General features: G+C 39.6%; 2 non-coding genes across 2 annotated transcripts; one reads left to right on the top strand and one right to left on the bottom strand.

Moving 5' to 3' along the window:
• Positions 1-279: 279 nt before the first annotated feature.
• LOC114617491 lies at positions 280-440 on the bottom strand. The gene has a single exon (XR_003710808.1). It is a non-coding gene; the product is annotated as a U1 spliceosomal RNA (small nuclear RNA).
• Positions 441-2211: 1771 nt separating this feature from the next.
• On the top strand, positions 2212-2357 carry LOC114617486. Its single transcript, XR_003710803.1, has one exon. It is a non-coding gene; the product is annotated as a small nucleolar RNA SNORA48 (small nucleolar RNA).
• The last annotated feature ends 17533 nt before the right edge of the window (positions 2358-19890 follow it).

The following is a 19890-nucleotide window of genomic DNA, read 5'->3' as shown; positions in this document are numbered from 1 at the left end:
AATGTATTTTAAATAAACATGTCAAAAATAAGTATTTTAATTAAAAATTGTAATAAAACGTTTCCTCAAAATTCTGACTTTCTAACCTTTTGTTCTATTTTATTCTCTTTTCATTGAAACAAGTTCTCACCCTATAACCCAGGCTGGTTTATAACTCACAATGAAGCCAACATTGGCCTCAAATAAACTCAGAACAATCTTAATTCAGCCTTAGATAATGAAACTATAGGTGTGACCCACCATATCCATAGCCTTTTGTACATCTACCCTCCAACCCACCAGGGCAGTGTGTGAATGCAACCCCCCTACTACTATAAATTATGCAGTTGAATTTCCCACATTTGGGGAAATGGAGGAATCAGCATATCTGGGGTACAATGGATAAGCTTTGGCCTGGGTAAAATTATGTGATTATGGTGTCTCATCTGCCTTATAAATATACTTTTGCCTGTCTTAATTTCAGATTCTCATTACTATAATCAGTGTGTTTGATGGTGCTACACTAACCTAAAAAAGTTTCAGTCATCTCCAAGTATAATGCTGGTCAAATTGAGTAGCTACTGAAGAAGAATAGAACTTGGTCCTTATTTCTCACATTTCACAAAACTGACCTCCAAATGGACCAAGGACCTCAACATCATAAGATCTGATATCCAAATCTAACAATGGAGAAAGTAAAAAAATATGTTTGAATTTCCTGGCACAGAAAAAGATTTTCTGTCAGGACTTCAGTGGCACAGGAAGTAAGACCAACAGTTTGAGGCCTGGAAAGATGGCTCAGTGATTAAGAGCACTGACTGCCCTTCTGGAGAACCTGGGTTTCATTCACAGCACCCACATGGTAACCATCTGTAGGTCCAGTTCTAGGGCATTCAACACCGTCTTCCAGCCTCTGCCAGCACTAGGCACCAGGTGTGCACATGGAACACAGACTGGCATGCAGTCAGAATACCCATATACATGAATACAAAATTTTAAAGACCAATAATCAATAGAAAGGACCTCATAAAACTAAAATGCTTTGTACAGCAAAGAACACCATCATTCAAATGAAGAGGCAGCTTATACAAAATGGGGAAGAATCTTTATCTCTGACAGAATATCTAGAATACACAAACTCAAAAAATTAAAATCAAGATACAACTCAGTTTTTAAAAGACTGGCATAGAACTAAGCAGAGAGTTGTCAAAAGGTGAAATAGAAATGGCTGTGAAACTGTTTTTTTATTTTATTTAATCTTTCTGTTTTACACTCCAATTTTTATTCTCCTCCCAGTCTGCCCTCAGACTATTCCACATTCTATACCCCCACTCCCCTGTCTCCCCCACCCCACCCCCACCCCACCAGACCTCTAAACTCCCTGTGGCCTCCAGTTTTTTGAGGGTTAGGTGCATCTTCTCTGACTAAACCCAGACCAGGCAGTCCTCTGCTGTATGTTAGGGACCTCATATCAACTTGTGTATGCTGCCTGGTTGCTGGCTCAGTGTCTGAGAGATCTTGAGGGTTGAGATTGAGACTGCTGGTCCTCCTACAGGGTCGCTCCTCAGCTTCTTCCAACTTTTTCCTAATTCAGCCACAGAGGTCAGCAGCTTCTGTCCATTGGTTGGCGGCAAATATCTGCATCTGACTCTTTCAGCTGCTTGTTGAGTCTTTTGAAGGGCAGTCATGATAGGTCCCTTTTTGTGAGCATTTCATAGCCTCAGTAATCGTGTCAGGCCTTGGGGCCCCCTTGAGCTGGATCCCACTTTGGGCCTATCGCTGGATCTCCTTTTCACTTTGTTTTATAATGTTCAATAACCAAAAGCCATCAGCAAAATGCAAATTAAAACTACTTTGAGATTACCCTAGTTTGTATAGAAAATATTTTTTAAAAAAAGATTAAAAAAAGCTGGTATGGATGTGAGGCAGAGGAATATTTATTTGTGGTTGATGGACATGCAAACCGGTGCGGTCACTGTAGAAATCAGTATAGAGATTACCAAAGAAGCTAAACTAGATTTACCACATGGTCCACCTATACCAATCTTGGGCATATACCCTAAAAGACTCTATAGTCTAACATAGTGATGCTTATTTATTCATGTACACTATTGCCCTAGCCACAATAGCCAGGAAATGCAAACAGCCTAGGTGTCTGTCAGGTAATGAATGAACAATGAAATGTGGTATATTTACACAGTGGAATACTTATCAATTAAGAAAAATAAAATCTGCCCCCCTGTCATCAGGCAAAGAGACACCTTGTTGGTGGCGTTATTCTTACATCTGGCAAGGGCAGAGCAGATGGCAGTCCTTTGTTCATTCTAGCTTGATGTTTGGCTTGGTAGCCAAAGCTATCTTATGCCTAAGATTCATAAGAATCAAATCCAATCAAATCTAGGCAGCACAGCACAGCACAGGAGTAGGAAGACAAAGACCTGCCCTCCAACGCCCAGCATAGGCAGGCCATAGACATCCACGCGCCACCATGCCACATGTACAGATGGAGGATGTCACCCAGGGGCCCACCAGTGTGTGGCCAGCCTGCAGTGAGAGCCACCACAATGTGCAAGTAAGCGGTGGTCAGATGGGAGAGACAGAAATGAAGCCTCTTGAGCATTATGAAGAGAGATGGAACTGGAGACTCAAGGGTGGAGAAGAGTAGCTTGTTGTGAGTGGCCATCCCTGCCACATGGGGCCATGGTGAGGTCCCAGCCCGAGCTGCCACTGAATGCCGTGTCTGAGTTCAAGGCGACGCAGCAGCATGAGTCGGTGTCCATGTCCTTGGTCCATATTACCACTAGAGAACATGGGGATGTCCCTTGTTAGGGCAGCCACCAGGGACCACGTGGATGTTCAGGGGCCGTGCATAACTGGTCTTTCCTCTCCGTGGATGCAGTGCTCTGGAGAGCTGGCCCTATCTCTCACCCGGGCAGCACAATAGAGCTGGTCCCCGAAGTGAGTGTGGGAGAGCTGACCCTGCCTGCCACTCATCTGCTGTGCGCTGCACAGGAGTAGAGTTGAAGCCCCCACCACCACTACCTCCAGCAATCTGGAAAGCTGCCCACGGGGTCATGAGTTTGGAAGAGCCAGCCCTGCCCCTCACCAGCCGCACTTGAGAGAGCGGCGGCCCTTGCACCTCGACTGGACAGCACAGTAGGGAGTGAACAGGAGCCAGTGAGCCAGCCTGGAAGACAGAGCAAGGGAGAGATGGCCCTGACACTTGCAGGCTGTAGCAGTTCGAGACCTTGACTGGGCAGCACAGTGGTGCTGTCTCAGGAGGCACAGGTGTAGGTGAACTGTCCCTGAGGGCATAAGGGCAGGAGAGGTGACCCTGCCTCTTCCTGATGGCTGCATTGAGTGGCCTAGCCAGAGCAATGCCGGAGAGCTCACCTTGGTGGTACGGATAAGGGAGAGCAGGTAGGCTGACCAGCTCAGGTCCAGGGCTCTGAATTGGCCCACTCCAAAATCTACATCATCTGTGGACAGGTTGGGACCAATGAAAGGACCAGTCTTGCTGATTCAAAGCTACAGGATCTCCATCACACTAGGGCAACAACAGTGTAACCAGGAGAAGTCCTGATGAGGATCCAATATTGATGGTGTCACAGACTCATTGCAATAAACATTTGCAAGCGAAGAAGTGTGGAAAGCTAAAAATAATGTCTGCCCTGGCAAAACAAGCACATGTGAAAAAGTGGTGATGTGACATGAGCGTGACCAATCACTTTCTAATTGGATTTAATTCTATTCACCAAGACAATGGGCACCATTGTCAAGTCAATAATATACCGTTAGATAGGTCATAGACTCTGGGGAAGAACATACTGGTATTATTCTTCTAAGTGGACATAGCATCAAATCAACTCCTAATTGCTCACCATTATAACCGTAGACTAATGTATGTCTCATCATCACAGCAATTGATTTGCCTCTATTTTCATAAAAAGCACACGAAGTTGGTGGATTGGAAAGGGGGGACAGAACAGAAAGAAGCTGGAGGAGGGTTTTATCATTATTATTATTATTATTATTATTATTTATTATTATTATTTCTGCAAGAACATCAAGCCATCTCTGTAGATCTACAGAATTTTAAATAAGATTAATAAACTCCTTTAAAACAAAGATGCAATGATTGTTTTGAATCAACACTCAAGAACTGAGATCTGAAAGGAATTATAATCTTATAAAAGTCAAGTGTTAAAGTACAAATGTGATTTTGTTCACTTGATTGTGATACTAGGGATGGAATCCAGGCCCTACACATGCTGGCAAGAGCTCTTTACACTGAGCTGTAGCTTGTGCTATATGCTTTTAATAGTATAAATCGCTGAGACAAAATACAAGAAAGTTATCAATATAGGATTACTGGAAGGTGTTTTTTAAGCATTTGTAATTTTAGCTTTCAATCAGGAGTCTCTTTAGCTTTATTTTACACTATAATTCTCATGTAATAGCTACCCTTAAACTATGAAAGATACAGTCCTCTCAGGAAAAAGAAAATGAGTCAAATGTTTGAGAAATAATGTATATGAAGTCTGGTGATTCTATGAAGAACAGCATAAAATTAAAATAAGTTTTAAAAAAAAGTTTCCTGACATTTGGAAAAAATGCCATTCCCTGTGAAGACTGATTGTCAGGTCCTAGGACTGCTCTTGGGAGTTTCAGCAGATGTGGTTGGAAAAGGACTCTCCACCCCTTCTCACTCTGCTGAAGTTCTTAGCAGAGCTAGAGTCTCATGCTTATCCATCTATCAAACATCTGGCAATAATCTGGCAAATACGTATTTGTACAGAGTCTGCTCTTTGCAACTACCACAGTACAAGAATTACATTTAAATAGGAATTATGAAAACCACATGTAAGTGCATAAAGAACTAAAGGAAAGGTTGATCCTTGCCCCCAAGTCAACAGAACACAAGCACTGCAGATGAAAGTGCTGGGTGGGCACTCTAGTAACATCCAGATGACACATAAGAAAGTAAGGTGCAGAACAGAACTCCAATGGCATATGCTCTAAGATCGAGAATTGACAAATGGGACTTCATAAAATTGCAAAGTTTCTGTAAGGCAAAGGACACTGTCAATAGGACAAAACGACAACCAACAAATTGGGAAAAGATCTTTACCAATCCCTCATCTGATAGAGGGCTAATATCCAATATATACAAAGAACTCAAGATATTAGACTCCAGACAACCAAATTACCCTATTAAAAAATGGGGTATAGAGCTTAACAAAGAATTTTCAACGGAAGAAACTCGAATGGCCGAGAAGCATCTAAAGAAATGTTCAGCATCCTTAGTCGTCAGGGAAATGCAAATCAAAACAACCCTGAGAGTCCATCTCACACCAGTCAGAATGGCTAAGATTAAAAACTCAGGTGATAGTAGATGCTGGCGAGGGTGTGGAGAAAGAGGAACACTCCTCCATTGTTGGTGGGACTGCAAGATGGTGCAACCACTTTGGAAATCAGTCTGGCGGTTCCTCAGAAAATTGGACATAGCATTACCTGAGGATCCAGCTATACCACTCCTAGGCATATACCCAGAAGATGCTCGAACATATAATAAGGACATATGCTCAACTATGTTCATAGCAGCCTTATTTATAATAGCCAGGAGCTGGAAAGAACCCAGATGTCCTTCAACTGAGGAATGGATTCAAAAAATGTGGTATATTTACACAATGGAGTATTACTCAGCTATTAAAAACAATGAATTCGAGAGGTTCCTAGGTAAATGGATGGAACTAGAAATTATCATCCTGAGTGAGGTAAGCCAATCACAAAAGAACACACATGGTATTCACTCACTGATTATTGGATATTAGCCTAGAACCTTGAAATGCCCAAGATGCAACTCACAGGCCACATGAAGCCCATAAAGAAGGAAGACCAAGTGAGGGTGATTCGGTCCTTCTTAGAAGGAGCAACAAAATACTCAAGGGAGCAAATATGGAGACAAAGTGAGGGACAGAAACTGAAGGAGGGGCCGTCTCAAGACCACTCCACCTGAGTATCTATCCCATGTGCAATCACCAAAGGTAGATGCTGATGTGGAAGACAGGAAGTGCATGCTGATAAGAGCCTGATATGGATATCTCCTCAGAGGCCTTCAAGAGTCAGACATATTCAGAGGCAGATGCTCACAACTAGCCATTGAACTGATCATGGGGTTCTCAATAGAGGAGTTAGAGTGAAGACTGAAGGAGCTGAAAGGAGAGCAACAATACCAACCAACCACAGCTCCCAGGGTCTAAACCACCAGCCTGGGAGCACTTAGGGGGGGATCCAGGGCTTCAGCTGAATATGTAAAAGTGGAGGGCCCTGCTGGGCATAGGTGGAAGAAGAAAACCTTGACCTCATGAAGGCTGGATGCCCCAGGGGGTGGGAATTTTGAGGGTGGGGAGGTGGGAGTGGGGGGGGGTAGATAGAGGTTACATCCACAGAGAAGAAGGAGGAGGGGCGAGGGGATTGGGGGTTCCGAGGGGGCGGTGGGGGATGGGGTAAGGGGACAACATAGGAAATGTAAATAAATCATCCAATAAAAAAAAAAGAATAAAAAAAAAAAGAAAGTAAGGTGCAAGGGCCAGGCACTCGGACTTTATAGATCCACAGATTACACCAAGAAAGGCTATCACTTGTTCCTCTAGGTAAAGCTCTGGGGTTGGAAGCTATGGGCATATGGGAGCATACCTTTCCCTCCCTAGCTTCTACTGTACCAAAGCAAAGAACCAGAGGCACAAGAAAAATCTAAAACTAAGATTTTTACTATTCTAGCAAAAAACTTAAAATCTCAATGTAGATGAATATTGATTTGGGGGCACAGTGTCTTACTGAAAAAGCAAAATTCACTTCAACTGTGGAGAACCACATTTGCTATGCACTGGGCTAAACAGACAGTTGAAGCTATCTAAAGAACACTGGTTCCCAGTGAACATACAGACAGTAAAGAAGTCTGCATTTTTTGTAAAAACAAAAAAGCAAAGAAACAAACAAAAAACAACAAAAAATCAATAGTGTAGACTGAGAACATATATTTTGATGAGATAATAAATGCATAATTCTTTTCATTCTTTCAGGGAATATTTTATCGAAAAGGTGTTCTGTTGTGATTGGTCAGTAGGTCAGTAGGTCAGTTGGTTGGATGGTCAGTTGGTTAGCTGGTTGATCAGTTGGTTGATTGGTTGGTTGGTGGGTTGGTTTTTCAGAGAGTTTTCTACTATACAGTCCATTCTAGCCTTGGAACTGTCCTGTCTGCAATCCAGACTAGCCAGGAACTTGCAGCCTTCCTACCCAGCCTCCTAAATCCTGGGATTACAGTCATACAACATCATGCTTAGCTGAGAGACAATTTATTAAATGGTACAGAATCAAAGAATGTAAAGGTTTAAAAAATTCATTCAACATCAAGAATATTAATGTAATTTATGCATTTATGCACAGAGCAATTTCAACCATCTTTTGTGTTGTTACATACTAATTCTATTCTGTGCTATTTTAGGAAATTTATAGGGAATGCTGCAAACAGAAAGAATACAGTACATCTTACTACTAAGTAGAGAAGTCAATAGGCAGTTAGAACACTCTTGTTTCTTAATAATATCTGCAGCAGAGCTTCAGAAACCCTGACCAACAAATCCTTTGGTATTGTCTTTACTTCTTCAAATACTGAATATCACATTGTTATAAATCATTATTACAGTATATTTAATCATTTGAAAGTACATTAGATAAAGGAAAATGTTAGTAAAAATCTAACCTCATCAAATGGCTAAGAGCAGAGGAGATATGAAATACTAACACAACTGAAACCTAAGCTCAGATCGTGCCTCTGCCACTTACTGTGGGACCTCACATGAATTACTTAACTTTGAATTTCAGTTTCTTTATCTACAAGATGGAGATAAAAATTATCTATTCCAAAGAATCCTTCTAAGATGAATATAAAAGGTCTTACAACAGGTTGGATAACTATTAAGTACTCAGTAACAGTTCTGAACCATAGGAGACTAACACATCAAAGTGCCCCCAATTACTCTGTCATACATAGCCAGACATTTAAAACAAGTAACTCTTAAGTAATAGCCTATAAAATCTCACATATACTATATATAATCTATCTGCATGCTAATCTCCTACATAGTGAAATTAATTTTCAAATCTATCACAAACTGTCATAAATTCTCAACTTGTGAGGGTTGTATTCTATTTTGCAGTAACTGTTCTCCGTTGCCTGAAAATTCTAGACCAAACTAGACTAGCATGCATTACTACATACTATAGCAGAATCACTTTTAATTTTATATCCAAAGCTGGCTTTATTTGAACACAGTGAAGAAACAGTTTCCATAGAGCTCAGTTGTGAGATATCTAAAGAAATATTTTAAAAAATGAAAGATTATGGCATCATATTGAATATAAAAATAAGTACTTATTAGAAGACAAAAGCTTTGATTCATTTCTCTTAATTAGAAGAATTAATGAGCTGTACATGTCTATATATGTGCACATAAAGGAAGGCAGAGGAAATATGCAAATGTTGGGAAAGGACTTTCATAGTGTCAGACAAACAGAGGGAGCTTTAAGGTACTAGAAATTATCTGGGCTTCCTAATTCTTAACCCTGTACTGTTCAGAAAGCATTCAGCCCTCCTCTCCATCTCCTAGGTAACAAAGGTCCCTAGATTTTACTGCTCCACATAGACTCTTCTTCCCAGACTGATTCTCTCCCACTTTTAGAGCTGAATTTAAGTCAACTCTTTCCCAAATTATGTTTTACTTATATAAAAATGTTCTAAATTTGAAACTCAAGAGTATTAACTGAGATCTTGTGATCTTTCTGTAACAGTGATTTGCTATAGGCCATTGTTCTAGATTTTGAATTTATTTTAAGATAGTAAATGTATATAAAATTAATTTAAAATGAGCAGTGAATTTTGATAGTAAATTTAGAAAATGAGGCAAAAATTGCATATTCCACAGCTGAAATAGAATCAGTCAAAATATCGTATTTCTTTCAAGTTCTTTACATGTACAACATCACACACACACACACACACACACACACACACACACACACCACCTCTTATATATGAGATCAGACCATATGCCCTGTTTAACATTGTATCTACTTTTCTCTCAGTACTGGACCAGCATTCCTCACATCATTTTAAATTTTAAAAACTATTTTTAAAGGAGTTAAAGATTCTCTCCTTCCATTCTGAACATTCTAGTGTATTTTTTCACTACAAATACTTCAAAGTAAAAAAAACAATGCAGAAGTTAAGGAGGAGTAACTGGGGTAAGAACTGATACTACACATCCTTGCAGCCATGTCCTGAGCTGCCTATATGGGATGAGAAAAGTCCTCACTGTTGGCAGCTGTTCCATATCTGTAAGAAGTAAGTAGAAGGGCTGCCGTCTCTTGCTGGTGGCAGGTGTCCACAAGATCCCAGACAACAGCCAGTGGACAGTGATGGATTCTAGAGTGTGATAACAGCAGTTTCTTGTGGAAATAGCTACAAGGAGCCAATTCTACTCCTATCTAGGGAACAGCTTGCTCAGACCCAGTTTAAAGAATATAGCTATATATACAGCTGTTATTATATAATGTATGAAGCATACAAACAGTGGATTAAAAACTGAGTGGAGAGAAAACAATGTGTCAAAAGGTTAGAAAGCTGTCAAATAGCTCTGCAGAAAGTGTCAGTGCTGGGGATCAGGGTGAGTGGTACAGCACTTACATTAGGTCCTGGTTGGACCTCCAGTTCAGAGAGGACAAAAACAAAACGAGAAAAGACATGGATGAGAAAAAATAAATTTTATGATATCATTACAGAAGCAGAAGATTCCTAGGAAGGGAAGAACTGGAAACAACTAAAGCATAAAATGGAATGGAATAGATGGAAATATAATATGTACAACCAAATGTACTCTGCTTCCTCACGGTACTCTTATTTTCAAAACTTAAGTGACACATTTTAAGATGTTCTTCCAAACAAAAGTAATCACCCATAAAGCCACTATGAGTCCAGAACCACACTGAACACACTTTTGCACTAATTTTATCGCTTAGTGCAGCATTGCTTCTTTTGTGCCTGGCAGAGTGGCTTCATCCATGAGGAGAGTTTATAGAATTCTCTATTGTGTGAAGAAAGATCCATCCAATTTTACATCAGTCTAAACACACTACGATGCTGAGTTTGGTAGTTCACATTCTCCATGGCACAACGGCCTCCCTCTTTTGACTCCTGGTCCTTTTAGGAAATTAAGTGAGATCTGTGTTCTCTTCCCAGAACAGTGTGTGCACACATACAAAACTGTACAAAGGCATTTCCAGAGGCCTCTGGACTCCTTGAATCCCTGTACCAGAAGTGGGGTGGGTCTTAAAGAGAACTAGTAAAGTGTCAAGAGTCATGAAGCAATTAAGGTAGGATGGGTACTACACAGCAAGGACTTTACCATTCTGGGCCACGCTGGTCTAGCTTTTCAGCTTGATATATGAGTACTAAAGGAGGCCCTCTCCCTATCCACAATGTCCTTCAGTGAAAGAGCCCCTGACAAGTCACTAACTTCTCATATCATTCTCATGTACAGTGTGAAATCAAAATGTAGACTTGGTCTCCTGTCTGTCCAACACACATTTAAATTGCACTTAACCACTTACGTGAAGTTACTGTGTTTTCACCTTAGAACTCATGGTTGAACCAGGCTATTGGACAAAACACAGGCACTATGAGCTCTTGAGAACAGAGTTTCAGTCTCATTTCTGTCTCCCATGCCTGGCTCATAGGTAGCATTCATTAAAGGGAAAAATGAATGACTAAATGCACATACTAAGACAGAAGTCCTACAGATGCCAGAACCTGTATGCAGCCTTATATTACCACAAACAGGTCTTTATTAACACTAAATATTCTTTCAGTTGATCACTGGCATATGTATTTAAAAAAAATTTGGTAAAACTTCTTTGAGCTGTCTTAAAACTTAGTCCTAAAACACAAACTAGCTTTATATTAATGTTACCAGAGCAATAATTAACAATCTTTATTAGTGAACAAGTGGATCTTATGGAGACCAAGCTTGTGCTGGAAATAAATTATAAATGATGTGTTTATTGTATAAATTACAACTATTTCCAAAAGCACTAAACTTCACAAATTTCACAACTGGAACTTAAATGCATTAAAAACATTTTTTTTGCAATAATTGCATGGAAGATGGAAGTGAAAGCACTCTTCCAATATACTAAAGGTAATTGCTGCATCTACCGCTCATGTCGTGTTGATGCATGACTAGGAGACAAAGGTCAACCTTCTGCACTCATACATTATCAAATCTGAAAGCACAGCATCTGATTCTCACCAACCTTTAAACCGCCCACAATGTGGGTAAAAGAGAGATGGAGTTTTACCTTAGTTTAAAAAAAAAAAAAAAAAATCCATGTTTCGGAAGCAGAAAGGTCAAGAAGTCAGTGGCAAGGTTAGATGTCAACACCATGAATCTCACAGTGTCTTAGCTTATCAAGGAGGTCTAGTACAATGATTACAAGCAAAAATTGCTATACTAATGAAGACAAAGATCTGAAAAATTAAATAGTCCAGGCCTCCTGACAAAGGGCAGTACTTCGTGGGCAATAAGGCAAAATTAAGGACATAAATCACTCTTTAGAGCTCATAAAACTCCACAGTGCACGCCCAGGGAACAGACTACTGAGGACAGAAGTGGCAGCTGCCATACCTCTCACTACTCATCAGGAACACAGCAGCCTGAAACTGAGCTTCATCAGAAGACAGGTCATCATTTCTCGTGTTCCTCTTCCAACTCCACACACACTACAACCCTGCTGACATAGAGTTTAGTAGTTGTGTGGCATATTGGATCTAAAACTAATGTTTGTTGGGTAGACAAATTGGTCTTATCAGAATCTACTGAAACTTGAATGCTTCTGCTCTCTCCATCACTAGCCAGCAGGAGGGGAGAGCAGAGAACAGTAAAAAGAAAATCTCTGCTTTTAGCAGACTGTGGTTTGTTATTATATTATTTGGGGTGGGAGCACATGTATGAAGTCTATGTGTGGAGGTCAGAGGACAATGTTCTAAAGTCTGTTCTTTCCTTCTACCATGTGGGTCCTTGGAGCTGAACTCAAGTAGTCAGGCTTGGAAGCAAGTGGCTTTACCACTGAGCAATCCTGCCTGGCTGTTGTTTTGAAATAAGCTGAACTACAGGAGATTACCATATTTAAGGGAAGAAAGATTTCATGAACAATCAAAAGGAATTCAGATCTTCAACACCAAAAGGAAAATGTGCTGAAAACAAACAGAATACATAATATTCAACCAAAATATGTCTCAAGAATATTGATTTTATTCCAGTTTATATTCAATTTCAATTACAGGACTCAAAAGTATTCTATTCTGAAAATCCATACACTGTAGCTATGTGAATACATAGTTGAGAATAAGTTTATTCCAAGTATATTTGATTTCTTTGAAAGACTGTTTTTATAAAGCAAACCATTGCAACTAAAAAGTGCTCACCTTTAGAAGGTGAACAAAGCTTTTGGAATTCTTGCTAATAGACAGTAAAACATGAATAGCCCGTTTTGGTTTTAGGAAACAGCTTATAGTTCATAAAACACACATTGGAACATTTTAATAAAAGCACAGGATCCATTTCCTTTTGCTCTGTTTTGCTTTGAGGCAAGAACCCAACTTTAAAATCTACATACTAAACTTATTAGTGGAAAGGAAATATTCTTAAATTATCTTGCATAAGTGTGTGTGTATGTGTGTGTGTATCTAGGCCCCACTAGATTCAGATGTCAAAAAGTAGAAATGTAAGTTCTAAGCAAACATCAAATGGGTTGGAAACAGGTAAGTGAAAATCAATACAGAGCCAGCACTGTAGCGGTGGAGGCAGGCTGATCTCTGACAGTTTAAGGCAAATGTGGTCTGCACAACAACTCAAGATCAGCAAGAGATACATAGTAAACTCTGTGTGTGTGTGTGTGTGTACTTTTATATATGGATATCTTTACATATCTTCATAAGAAGCAGGAAAAGAATTGAACTCAAATGATCTTACTAGCAATTCTTAATTAAACCCAACCCAAGTAACAGGCTCTTCTGAACATTGGTGGACTCTCCCACCTCATCACATATGTTTAGGTCATCTCCAGCTTAGTTCACCCATGTTATTGAGGCTCTCCTATGTCAGGCACCAAGAGAACAAAAACAATGTATCCTAGTCCTCAATTAGTGCTTTGGGCAAGTTCTCCCTCTCTAGTCCAAAATCCATCATTCACAGGAATTTCAGACAGGAACAGCACACCAACCTCTTGTGTTAGCAAAGGCAAGTCCATCAATTAATAATAGGGATCTAGCTTCCTGGCTATTCTGATGTAGCATGTCTGTGCCAACTACTGATTTACTTTGGTTTGAGATCAAGAGGAATATAACAACTAAGAAACACAGTCTATGTCCAGTATTCCATGAGAACTGAGAAGCAGGCCTAACAAGCAACCAGGTGCCTCCCACACAAATGACACGTGAGATACCAACTGAAGGGCTTTATCCTAACTCCCTCAGCTACAAAGGAGTGTGCATAGGCAGTAAAGAAAGCATTCTTAGTCACCATGTTTAAATCCTATTTGCAGCTCTACAAAACCAGCTTTAGGAAATGAATTCTGTCTCCATGTGGCACTTGTGTCCCTGGAAGAACGCTGAGAGAGTGCATGTGATTGTACCTAGAACACAGGCCTGACCAGCAGGCGGCATTCTGTGCACCAAATGCCCTGCCTGCAACACCCTTCAAAGCAGACTAAGAAATAGTTATTTCCATGAAAATCAGTTTTTCTCAGTTTTCCTAAAGCAAGTGCCAGGGATCTGGTAAAAGCCTTGAGTAGCTAAATATCTGGCCTCTTTTCACTGAATTCTGGACTGAGGGAAGTTTTGAAGAACACTTTTTAATCTTCTCAGAGTGCTTCCAACATTTATCAGTTTTGATGCCAAAGGAAAAAAGCAGGGATGGCCAACATGTTCCTGAACCCACCTGTCACCACTCCTTGGTGATGGACCAAGCAGCAGGCGACCATGCCCAGCTTTTACACAGGTGTTGCAGACACAAACTCAGGTCCTTGTGCTTACTCAACACTTTTCTTAGCTCCACTTCAGCAACTTTAAAAAGTATTTTACTTTTACATTGACTTCATTTGTGTGTGTGTATACACATGTGTCACAGCAGGCACACATAGGTCAGAGGACATGTGTCACAGGAGCATACAGAGGTCAGAGGACATGTGTCACAGCAGGCACACACAGGTCAGAGGACATGTGTCACAGGAGCATACAGAGGTCAGAGGACATGTGTCACAGCAGGCACACACAGGTCAGAGGACATGTGTCACAGCAGGCACACACAGGTCAGAGGACATGTGTCACAACAGACACACAAAGGGACACAGAGGTTGAAGGATAACGTGAGGGATTTGGTTCTCTTCTTCCTCCATGTGGACCTCGGAAATCAAACTTAGGTCATCAGACTTGGCAACAGGTACCTTTACCTGCTGGGCCATCTCTTGGGCCCTAAAAAGATTAAAGGTAGTAGCTTAAAAAAAAAGTAAGTAGAAAGTGAAAATTTGTTTAAATAAGCTGAGACAAATTAATTGCCTGTGCATTGATGCAATTCAATAAAGTTTTAATTTTGCACTTATTTTAATTTTTATTGTTTCAAAGACAGCTTTTCCATATTTCTAACAGTCTAAATTCAGAATATTTTTATCTGTTGGCCAGTAGTATTAAAATACTTAGAAATTTAATAAACTTGAAATAAGTCAAATTATAAAAGGTCTCAATTCATAACCATTTCTATACTGATTCATCATTACTTGGTACTTCAATTATTTTTTGATAGTTCTTTCATTTGTGAACTGTATCTAATGTCTTCTACAATTTTTATACCACACAGAAACATTTTTTTACGCTAACTCCTAGAGCAGTTCCATTGCCCACAACCACTCAAAATAGCTGTCTGCCTCAGTCTACCCTTCAAGTGATACAGACAAAAAGCTAACATGTTATATGGTAATTAAGGTAGGTACTGTGAGCTGGAAACAGAAATAAAGCTGTTAAAGAAATCATAAACTTATTAATATTGAAACAGTGAAAAAATTGTGGTTCGATATAAATAGTCCTTCATTAAATCTGACTTGGCTCAGATACCCACTATCCCTGACCTAAAACTGACAATCATTTAACATTCTGGAATTCAGTATATATTACTTAATGACAATCATTACATAATTAAAATCAATCTCTCCTCCCTCCACTCACCTCCCTTCCTCTCCCCTCCCTCTCCTCCTCTTACACACAGACACACACACAGACACACACACACAGAGCTACAGACTTGATTCTACTGTGAAGGCGGGTATGCACAATGAATACATGGTGAAAACCCATAGTTTAATAAATAATAAAGTTTCCAACCTTGGGTTCCAAGTGGTGCTACTGCAATCCAACAGCTATATATGAGCTTCTTCAGTACCTACATAAACAGGAGGTATTTCAGGAGGACAAGCTTGAGAAATGTAGGCAACTAGGAGAAACTCTGCATATATGCAGCATTGAAAACAATAACCTATGTATACTGCAAGTATGTGTGCGGTGGAGGGAGGAAGCAGTGACTAGTTGTAATACAAAAAAAAAAAAAGATGTGGGAGCCAACTGGGAAGACAGCTGCATCGGCCTTTGTCAGTCAATCCAGTAACTCAGACACCCTCTCAAACATAAAAAGACTGAAGACAGCCACAAAGGTCTGAGGACACACTGCACAGAATGGCTAGCAAAGCAGCATGACTGGAGATAGAGGAACCAGTTTAAAAGGTGGCTTTCATGCCCTGAGGTGACAGAGGCAGGAATTAGAAAGCAATACCATGACGATTAACAAACAGTAAGGCTTTGGGAGCTGAAAAACAGTTCAGCAGAAGAGCAGAGCTTAGCATGTACGAGGCTGTGGGTTCAATGCCAAAGACTAAAAGGAGAGTCATCATGTGATCTGCTTACACTCAGATCTCAGACTCTCCACATTGCCAACATAGACCTCTAAGAAAGCTGCTTATTCTCCCTACATCTTGTTTCTTTCCCATACTTAAGATATAAAATCTCCACAGGACTGTTCCCCAAAAAACAAAACACACGTATCTACAGCAGGCAGCATGTTGTTTGCTGAAACAATGCTGATTTATTATTAATACAATTCAAATGAAATGGACAAATAATAAAAATGTAAAATGTTCAGGAGAGCAAGGCATAGCAGTTCATGGGAATGATTCCAAGCACCCAGGAATCTGAGTCACAGAGTCAAGACCAAGCTGGGCTATACTGCAATATTCTACTGGGGACGTGGGGAAGAAGTTGGGAATGAACATTTTGAAGATAGACGGAAAGAGGGAACATATTTTAAATTCTGGATTGAATACTGATGCTCTTTGGTGAAATGACGTAAGTTTGAACAAGTGTTCTTTTAAAAATATTTTTTAAATACTGACTTCACAATGCCATGCCAGTAGGTGGGTAAATAGAAAGCTATGAAGCCAAAGAAACAGACCAAGCTATGTCCTGTCTAGTAGGGCAGTGAACAGGGTCCGGGGAGATCACCTGAAAGAGAGCATGGGGGAAACAGGCGAATGCAAAGAATCATGGCTTGTCTATAGGCTGATCAAACTATAATTTTAACTTTTTCACACAGGGGTTATATACACATAGAGGCAGGATGTGGGGAAGGGGATGATGCAGGTGTTCTCAGGGGGAGTACAGATATCTTCCAGAACAGAGTATCAGCTGGGTGAAGCAGGGAACAGGTCACTGTGACTCTGTCTGTGATTCTCTTGTTTCTTATCTAAGCTGGTACTTTCCACCAAGGCTACCTATCCACAAGGTCTATGACTACTAGTTCTTAGCCAGGCTGGTAAATTTCCACCAAGGTTGCCTGTTTACAAGATCTTATAGCTTATCTGCTTTAGGGTCAGTGTTTTTCCACAAAGACCAAGACTTTGTGTTAGCAAGCATGTATGGCTGACTTAGGCCTATTGCTGATTTTAGGCCTTCACTGTATAAGGCAGGCTGCTCCTGACAAAGCTAGGGATCTGATATTCATAGACAGACAGTAATTATTAAATCTCTGGGCTTGATGAGAGCTCCCAGAGAATGAATGCACAGATTAAGAGCTGACAATAGGTGGAAGCCAGAGAGCATCTACATTTAAAGATGGCAGAGAAGTCGTCAAAGGATGCTGAAAATAAGCCAGAGAAGATAACGGCAGTGCACATCCAGAACCTAAAGGATAAAGGTTTCTCAAAGTAAAAGAACACTCAGCCAAGTCAATCTGCCAAGCAAGAGCATGAGCTAAATACTGAGTAGTCCCTGGATTTGGCACGTTATTCACATGATAAATGAGTGGCACTGCTAGGCTCTCTGCATATAGATAGAAGGAAAGCAAATTGTAAAGACAGTTGATGGGGAAAAAAAATACTCTGCAGAAAGAATTAAGAGCAAAGACAAAGTGACCCGATACAGGACTAAAAGGCAGGGTTAGCTTCAGACAGGGAGAAGAGGAGGGTAGCTGACCCTTCTCTAAAAAAAAATATTTCTAAAAAAAATTAAGCTGACCCTTAAGGCAGAAAGGGCAAAGCATAGGCACAGCACTGAGACAGAGTCCTAGAGCTACAGGAGAAGGGTATAGGTAGACAGAAGGGTATGCAGACAGAGAGAGACGCTAAGTCCTGTCTGCAGGCCACACTGAGGACACAGTGAGAGGGACGTGAGGCAACAACACACTGAGTATTTGTGAACAGGGAAGTTCTCCCTCATTTACACTTATCTTAATAATCAGAAACGTGGAGTCTCACTCACTTCAGCCATTGTCTACTATATCATCAGAATAAGATTTTCTGTTTTAAAATATACCAACAATTACCTATCTGTTGTGTTAATTTTATTAAGCTCCTTTTAAGATTTAGATTTTTAATTATGTGTATCTGTGGGGAAGAGAGTGCACAATAGGCTAGTGTCCTAGGAGGCCAGGTATAGGGCGTAAGATCTGCTGGACCTGGAGCTACAGGAGCAAGTGAGCCACCCAAGCTGGGAGCTGAAAAGCAAACTGGCATTCTGTAAGAGCAATTCTCATTCTTAGCACTGAGACACCTCTCTAGCTCCCCTTTATATCCGTTTTGGGGGGATATTTTTATAATATTTTCTTGGTTTCATCATCAAATCCCATTTTTCTGAGGTACTCATTTTTGAGCAGTGCACATCAGATGTTTTTAAAAAGATTCAACAAGGTGCTACTAACACACACACGCACACACACACATCTTGTAAAATTTACAAACAAAAAAGGTTCTATGAAGCTGGAGAAATGGCTTAGTGGCTAAGGGTTCTTCCTGCTCTTGCACCCAAGTTTGATCCCTAGCACCGATGTGGCAGCTCACAGTCATCTGTAACTATCTTTTCAAATGACTCAGGTATCTGGCCTCTATAGATACCTGTCAAGACATGTTGGACACAGACATTTGTGCAAGTGAAACATTTATACTCATAAAATAAAAATAAACACATCCTTTTAAAAAAGATTATATTCTAGTTTCAGTTCTCCATTTCTTTACCACTGACACGTGCATATGACATTAATGCAGAAAACTTCTGTTCAGAGCAACTGAACTGAATGCTCAGTTTTCTTTAATTTCATTGTCTACCGAAAAAAGAATCTATGGCCCTTCTACATTTCACAACAGTTGCAGTAATAACAGTAATAAATTCTACCAAATCTAGTATCTATTAATTATCCAGCAAGAAAGCTAGGCACATCATATAAATTATTTTTAACTTCCCAGTACCTATGGAAAATGTATTATTCTTTTCACTTAACAGATTAAATAAATGCAGAGAGGTTAAGTGAAATGTCCAAGATTGCAAAGCTGACATTCAAGTCCAGTTCCACATGCTTGAATTTACAGGCACTAAACTAAAATGCCTCGGAATATGAACAAATCTTTTATATATGTCAGATGAGGTATTAAATCATAAACTTTTAAATGGTAATAAACATATTTAGTTTAAATAAACATTCAATAGCCAAAAGATTGGCCAGACACACTATCGTAACATGTCTCCCCTGTGATGTAAATTCACTTCAGTTGTTTCAATAAAAGACACATAAAAGAAAACTAGAACAAATTATCATATTGTGTTTAAAAATAACTAGTCTACATCAAAAAATCTTCCCACCTGATGCTTGGTAAATATATTCAACCTAGTGAGTTTCATTAAATTTAACTGCCTTGTCTTTAAAAATGCATTTATTTGTCTCTCAAAGTTAAAAACTACCTATGGCATAATATGTTTCAAAATCAGAACAATTTAACTTCTGATTAGAATGTCACTGATTTTGAAAGTCTAAATGAAAAGAAAAACATCATAATTTGCCATATATTTATCATACAGTGAAATTTTTTTTTCAGATAGCCAAGTCATCCATCAGACACTATGTGAAGAAGTCTAGATATTTAACAAAGAAAAAATGCTGCTAGGTCATCTTTATTTTCCTTAACAAAACACACACACACAAAAAAAAACATTTATATATCATCATTATATTACAAATATAAATAATACCAAGAATTCAAGTACAGTCAAGTGCAGATGTATTTCCTATTAATATGTAAACATAAACTAACTATATACATCATGTGCCTTTGGCCCGGTTGTAAAATAAAAGACATCAAAAGAAATACTGCACTTGACTGTTTAGTTGCATTCTTATTGAGAATTCGTACCAATGCATATGTAATTAAGGTTACAGCTTTCAGCATCACTTAATGTAAACACCTAAATAGATATTTCCTTCC

Source organism: Grammomys surdaster, unplaced genomic scaffold (genome assembly GCF_004785775.1).
Source record: "Grammomys surdaster isolate TR1022 unplaced genomic scaffold, NIH_TR_1.0 136, whole genome shotgun sequence".
Taxonomy (NCBI): Eukaryota; Metazoa; Chordata; class Mammalia; order Rodentia; family Muridae; genus Grammomys; species Grammomys surdaster.
The sequence above is the reverse complement of the archived record's forward strand: the minus strand, read 5'-3'. Positions and strand labels throughout refer to the sequence as shown.